The sequence below is a fragment of the Cupressus sempervirens genome, chromosome 9, assembly GCF_028749045.1.
Source record: "Cupressus sempervirens isolate cs-2001-9-10 chromosome 9, ASM2874904v1, whole genome shotgun sequence".
Classification (NCBI taxonomy): Eukaryota; Viridiplantae; Streptophyta; class Pinopsida; order Cupressales; family Cupressaceae; genus Cupressus; species Cupressus sempervirens.
Window position 1 is genome coordinate 740366543 of NC_143126.1, and position 7732 is coordinate 740374274.

A 7732-nucleotide genomic window follows, 5' to 3' on the forward strand; every position below is an offset into this window, starting at 1 on the left:
ATTCTATACATAGAAAAATATACAAATAAAAATTGCACCAAATTTACATTGTGATCCCTTATTTCTTCTTATAGCTCCAAGATTTTCATTGATTTGCTACAATTGTAATTTTACTAGGTCATAGGTATGATCCTTTTTGACTAATTTGTAGCCAACCTCTATTGAAATGCAAGGAACACTATTGAGTGTGCTAGATGAGTAAAACTTGTGAGAACTGACTCTAGCAACAAAGTCAACAAGAGGATCTTGGATGGTATCAATGGTCATGCCTCTCTTGTTCCATTTTGCTCTTATATTTTTCTCAATAGCTTCCTTAGAGTCACTTCTGAGGGTTTTGGGTTGATCTAAGGTTGGATACTCTATTACTCTATGAACAATCCTCTTTGATATCTTTATTGGGCCATCTTCTAACCACAAATTTCCATCATGAATCCTACTCAATGCAATTTTGATCCATTCAGTGTTAAAAATAGTAGGAAATTCTAGGACATGAGTTAAACCCTTCCTTTTAATGATTTGGAAATCTTCCTTCAAGACCCCATTTTCACATGACCTATCATAAGCTTCTCTAATATTCATATCTCTAATAGCACATATCTTGTAGTTATAACATCTCTTAATATCTTGTACCGTTACTACCCTAGGAGGAATTAAGAATAGGGCTCCAGTTGGGTCATTTTTGTAGGCAACTTCAGGGATAGGTTAAAAATCTGGTTGTTTAACTTCATTTGACACAAGTTGAACTTCAAATGACTCTTTCTCCTAAAGTTTCCTAGAACTAGAGGCCATTTCTTTTATTTAGGGTTTAAACATGAAGAAAATTTGAAATTGCATAGCTTAGCACTAGTGTAAATACCTTGGAATCAATGAAATTGTGTTGAATCTACATAGAAATCTACTCAAATGCTTAGAATAATGCTTAGAAGTCATTTAGCTCTCTTCTTTGTCTTTGCTCTTTGTTCACAATGAGGAAAAATGATTCAAAATGTGAGCATATACCTTATTTCATAGAATTTAATGCTTAGTGCATTTATAGCTATCCACTTGGCTTCTTAAGCATTTTTGCATTACTCAGCTTCCATTGTCTTTCAACACTTAGCATAAACTAAATTTTTCCTTACTTGGCTTCAGCCAAAATTTTCCTTCACTCAACTTCCACTACCAACTTAGCTGCAATTAACCATTTTGCTTCTACTAACTTTGGCAATCAACTCAACATGTACTGGGATTTTACTAGGTATCTAAAGGCAACTCAGCAACTATAAGGATCCTCCTCATATGTACTTATCAAGTATGAATCCTCTATTAAAAACATTATAGGAAAAATAGAATGGATATGAAATAATGTCTTATGGTTTAGATGTCCTAATAGAAATTGAGATCGGTTGATACATTCATGTTTTAAATACTTAGTGATTCAAGAACCACTAGGTTATCTTGACTATGTAAACATTAATTTGCACTAACGATGATATAAGGTGTTTCACCTGATGATGATGATTATGGTACCTCAATGATTAGGTTATATGCATTCAGATAGTTCATTATTTGTTAATAGTGATGTTTATGATGTTTAGGTATATACATGCCTAATGATGATTATTCTAGAATTTTAATCTAAATAAATAAATAAGTTATGTTATATTGATTATGTAATTATTGATGATTAAATGTGTGTAGAAATGAGAAAGGGTTACTTAAATAAAAGATTAATTTTTTAATTTATGTGATTATCCAAATAAGTTTTGAATATATGTATGCGATCCTTTAAGAGCTACTGATGTGTGAAATGAGTGTGCAAGATTTATTAGCCAGAGAATCTAATAGAGAATTAGAACTGAACCTTATGTATCATTTATGGAAATTAGGGTTGAGTGTCATAAAATATGTAGACCCCATTGTTTGTATTTTATTTGTATCATGAATTTAATGAATGTATCATTTTGTAATCATTAAGTGTTAATGTTTTGTAATAGTGACTTTATAGTGTCACTTGACACTCGTGATCAGTATATGCATATCAACATGATAATTAGGGTTAGCTGAGTAACCTTAGAATTTGAGCTGGACTAGGTTAGTGATCTATTGCTAATTAGTGGAGAATTAGGAATAAATACCCTAATTAGGATTAGTAATTATTTTACATTTTTTTAGGGTTTTAAGAATTCCAAAATTTTCAAGCATTTTATTAGGTCACTAAATAGTCCTAGAAGCCAAAACTCAAGAAAAATAAGTACCCAAGGGGTATATGTATGGGTTGGGGGCATTTCCACCCCTCTAGCCCCTTTTGTTGACTTTTATGGTCACCCAAATATCCCATTTTTTCTTTATTACGAAAATTAAATGTTTCATCATGAGTTTGATAAGATAAATTCCACATTGAGGTTTTCTTTCATGGTGAATTTAAGTTAGAAGTTTCTAAAAACCTTAGTAAAGTGGGCAAGTTGTTGTATTTTGTACTTGATTGAGTTAAGAGCCTATTTAGAGGCAATTTTGAGAGTGAAAGGTAGTTCATCCAACCTCTAGTTTTAGAGAGCAATCCAAGATTGAAGGAGAAGGAGAAGGAAGGGAAGCTCATCTCAAATTGTTCAATTGCCATAACCCTATTTTGAAGGTAGGAATCCCTTAGCTCATGTTGTTCATGTTGTGTTCATTCTTAAGTAGTTTTAATTTCATATGTATGTTCATGTGGTTGATAAATATGTTTGGGAGGGATTGAAATGGGTTTTACTTAAATATTTTCCTTTTTTTTTCACTTTTGATTTTCGAAGGGATTGTATGGGTTGTATTGGAATTACTCACCCTCATATAGGGTAGAAGTGGCCATGTATGGGAGGAGGGCATTATTTGGACTCCGGTAGTGTAGTGTCTCTCCTCATGACGAGGAGAGGGAGAGAGTAGGGTGTTATGGGCCCCTACTCATCAGCACAAACCATGTTTTGAGTTTTGGAATTTGAGAAATGAAAGAATGAAATTCCTTGTGATATCAACCTCAAAACGGTATCTATGGAAGAACATAAGTTCTTGATATTTTAGCCCCGAAAGGGCATATGTTATGGTGTTGTGACCGATGTCTCATATTTGGAAAAATCCACCTTCTCCCTAGTCTAGTTCAATTATGAACCTATTGTGCAAACTTGGATGGGAGTAAATATTTGATTTTGTCATCATGTTAAATTTGTTTGTCTCCTAGTCAGTTCGTTCTCTCGGTGTTTACCTTGATGGGTTTCAGATTCCATAATGGCTACCCTATGGTGGAGCTAAGTAGGACATTGAGAGTTGTTATTTAAATTTAAATGTGCTGGGAATTTTCTCCTCGAGATTAAGATCATGTTGTAAAAATGTTATTGTTAAACTTATTATTGAAATGACTATGATCTCAAGTTTTATTCCCTAGTTCTTTCCCAAGGGAGTCCTCAAATCAAATGATTGAATTAAAAAATAAAATGGAGTGTGATCCTTTCATATGATATTTCCTGCAATTTAGTTTATATGCATGTGTTTATAAGAAAATGGATTCAATATTCAAATTTACACATTCAACTGCATTGCATTTTACTTACCTAGAAAATTCAATGCTTAAAATGATGGACTATAGTCCTAATTGAAACCATTTGTAAAACTACCTTAAATCATCCAACAACTATAGGGAAATAAAAATATATAGTGTAAAGAAATCCATGAGAAAACTTTAGTGTCAAGGAAAGAATGCATATTTCATACTCTTAGTGTTCTCATTAAGTTACTAAATGCAATTATGGATAGGACTCTATGGTTCTTGATTAATCCGACGCACATTCTAATACATGTATTGAATTGCTTATTTTAAACTTTGTGGAATATACCCACTTAATAAACCCCCAACATGAAGAAGACCTAGTAGAACTAATATATCTAATCTATTGACCTCCTAGTTGTTGAATTGATTATCTAATTCCTTGAAAATTAAATGATGCATAGAAAACTTCTATTATCCTTATGCCCTTCTCAATACTTACAAATCCAAAATTTTATGAAAATGCTATCTAGAAAAGAAAATAAAGAAAGCAAGGGAAAGGCCCTCAAAATGAATATTTCTCATACATTTCTTGGGAGAGCACATTTGTTCTCTAGAAAATGTATAGGAAAATATTAATGCCACCAAAAGTTAAATCACAGATCTCAAATTTAAAATAGAAATAAATTAGAAAGCAAAAAAAATAAAAAAATGCAAAAAAAGGAAGAGATTAATACTTTTAAAAAAAGCATCACACTCAATCACCTTTTCAAACTCACCCATAAAACTTTAAAACCATAACTTCTCTTATCCCTAAATACTTGCAAGATGACATCACCTTCCACTTCATAGTCCTTCCACTTTATGGTATGTTGACTTAGAAAGGAGTAAAGTTTTCAAGAATTTTTTTTGAAAACACTTTATAATGTTTTTTTTTTTTACTTGGTCTCTTTCCTTCCACCCATGCCTACATTCCTTTGGCTTATGTGTAGACTTCCTTGGTCAAAATGAGGGGACCTTGGTAGCCTACCAAGCTTTGGGATGAGCCATAGGATTTGATAGGGGATCTTGGCAAGTGGCCAAGTGGTGTGGGGAGATGGGTAAGGTTAGATGTAGGGGAGTTTAGTGGGGTTACTTGATAGGGATTACTAAATTTTAGTTGTATTAAGATGATTAAGTTAGGATATTAATTTTGTGGTGTTAGGTGTTAATTTTTAGTTTTTAAATTAATTTTGTGGTGTTAGGATATTAATTTTTAGTTAATTTTTAGGCATTTTTAAAATTTATTTTATGGTTATTTGACTTGATGTCATGATGTACTTTATGATTTGAATTAAGATTTTTATTTTATGAGCTTTATGTTATTGATAATTTATGAGAACTTGGGTTTTGAGAACCAATGTTATTTTTTGTTCGCATGTTCAGGAACCAAATTTGGTCAGTATTATTTTTATGCTATGAGACACAAACTTGGTTTGGGAGATTTTAGAAGGTTGTCTAGGTGCAAGTGTGTGGGAGTGGCTTGTAATGGGGTCCAGGGCCAAAAGTGGTTGCTAGAGTAACTCATTGTAAGTTGTGTATCAAGTGATAACATAGTAATTAAAATGTCTTGCTTAGCCCTTTTTCTTGAGGTACACTAAAAGGATAAGTTATAAATTTTTGCCTTGTTCATGCCTTGAGTACTTGGATAGGTTAAGGATGGCAATATGATGATAACTAGTGACAGGTATGACTAGTTTTCCTCATCTTCATGAAAGGGTATTCTAGTTCTGCATCTATCACATTGAGGATTTGTGGTCCAAAGTGACTAGTCCAAGGTAGCCCAACACTTGAGAGTTTGAGATCTAGTGAGAGATGAGTCTGGGGTAACTCAAATAGTTTAACCATGTGATGACACTCCCTAGTATGTAGCCTAAGCCTCCTTTATGGTTTTTTAAAAAATATATTTGCCTCTATTAGTGCCCTTTTTCAATTTTACTTTTGATGTTGTATTTATTGTAAGTTATTACTCATTGATTGGATGTCATTTATTGTTGACAGTTAACTTTTATTGATGATTGTAAGCTATTTATGGGTAGTGTACTTATTGTTGGTGATTTACCTTTATTGATAGTGGTTTTTATCAGTTGATTATTTTTCTTGGACATATGGCTTTTGACTAAAGGTGGATTCCTTTCATTGATTTTATCTTAATTTGATACAATGTTATGTTTGGTATCTGGATGTTGACTTGGTATGTGATGTTGGTATTGGAATTAATGTCCTTTCAATTTTGATTATATATTCTTTTGGAGTAGTTTTTGTTACTGTTGAGGTTGTTTTGGTTATTATGATTCCTTTCCTAGGAATATTTTTTTATTGGTTGGCCATTTGTGGATCATTCTTTATCTTCCCTACATGGTGGGAGTGGAAGCTTGACTGGGTAATCACACGATCAGGAGGTAGTGTCTTCCTACCATTTGGGTCCCCCTCACTTCATTAGTTGTTGGATGTTCATTGTAGGAGATGTACCTTTATCATTCTTATCCATATCTTGGAGACTTCTATTCATTTGATGTATATATGTTAACATGTATCTTATATTTGGATGTACTTGTGGGTAAAAATAAAAAATTGTGTCACCTTTAAGGCTGACTTGTTAGAACAATTACATTTGAGTATTTCTATCTAAACATCATTATTTTTGCAAACATATGATCTAGATAAATTCATTCTAGCTGAGTTATATATGTTCTCACACTTTTCCAATTGGAAATGTCTATTAAATGCATGTTTTATACTAGTTTCTATCCAATTACTAAAGAATTAAAGTTATTTTAGAAAACTAATGTTTTGATAACTTTCACTATTTTTTCTAATATTTTTTTAATAACATATAAAACCATTTTTAAGATCTCAAAGTCAAGAATATTCTCATATAACATTTATATTATTTTAATTAGACATAGTATATTATAATTACAAAATTCTACAAGCACTTATCTTAACACTCGAAAAAATATTGATTTTGAGAAGGAGAAAAATATTAAATGATATCAAAAAATTCAAGATTTATATGATGTTCTAGAGGAGAGAGTCCTTTTCCAGAATAAATAAGTTTTCTTTTGTAAGAATATATTTGTTTTGAAATATGTGCTAAGAGATGAAAACTACCAACTTCAAGTGAGTTAGAATTTGAATCATTATAAAAGAGAAAATATAGGTCTAAAGCTAAATTTTATTTTTGATTGTTCTAGCTATATATGTTCTTTATAACATAGTCTAAGATCAAAGGGAAATAAGTTTATTTTCATATAGTTTTGTGGTGGGAACTAGACCCCTAATATTCAACAATTTTTTAGTAACTAAAAAATCATTTATAAAAGTTATGAAAACATATCAATTCTTATTCCAAATAATTATTAAAAATTAAAAATTTCATAAACTTTATCTATTTCTACGCATTTTATAAGTTAACTTCATTTTCAAATTATAAATAAGAATACCAATTTTATGTTATTGAAGGTGAACAATCATACTTTTGTTAGTTTTTCCTTTACAAAAGGGTGACACAGGTTTGTGCATTTACCCTTGTATCTATTCTCACATACCCTATAAGATGTGCAGTGAATATTATTCATTAGATATATTGTGTTCGATGTACATATGCATTTTCTTATGGGATAATGTATATGTTATATCCTTATGATTCATAAACATGTACTGGAGACTTATACTAATTATTATAAACTTCTTAAATGTGACTCAATGTAAAGGAAGGCTTTAAGATTGAATTATATATTATTATTGCATTTGTGTAAATTTTTGTATTTTTGTATGTTGCATCCACACTATTAGTTTGATGTTGTTTAAACTTGAAAATAGTTTTTTAAGCTTTATAACATATTAGATTTATTTATTTTGGGTTGAGCGGGGTGTTACAAGTATAAATTTAGGTAAAATCTTTGGGATGATCTCATGAAATTTGGAAATCTTTTAAATTTACTTTTGAAGGTGATAGTCATGCTAAGAAGGTTAGATTTCAAAATTGGATATGTCTATTTCAAGAGGATAAGATGAAGGAAGATGAATCTTAAAGAAATTATATTGGTAGAATATCAGATATTGTTGCAAGAATAAAGGCTTGTAAAGGAACAAAAGAAGAAGATGGGTTCATATGGAAGATCTTGAAAGTTTTGACATGACCATTCAAGAAGACAACACAAATGATTGAACAATGGGTACCTTGTAAAGATA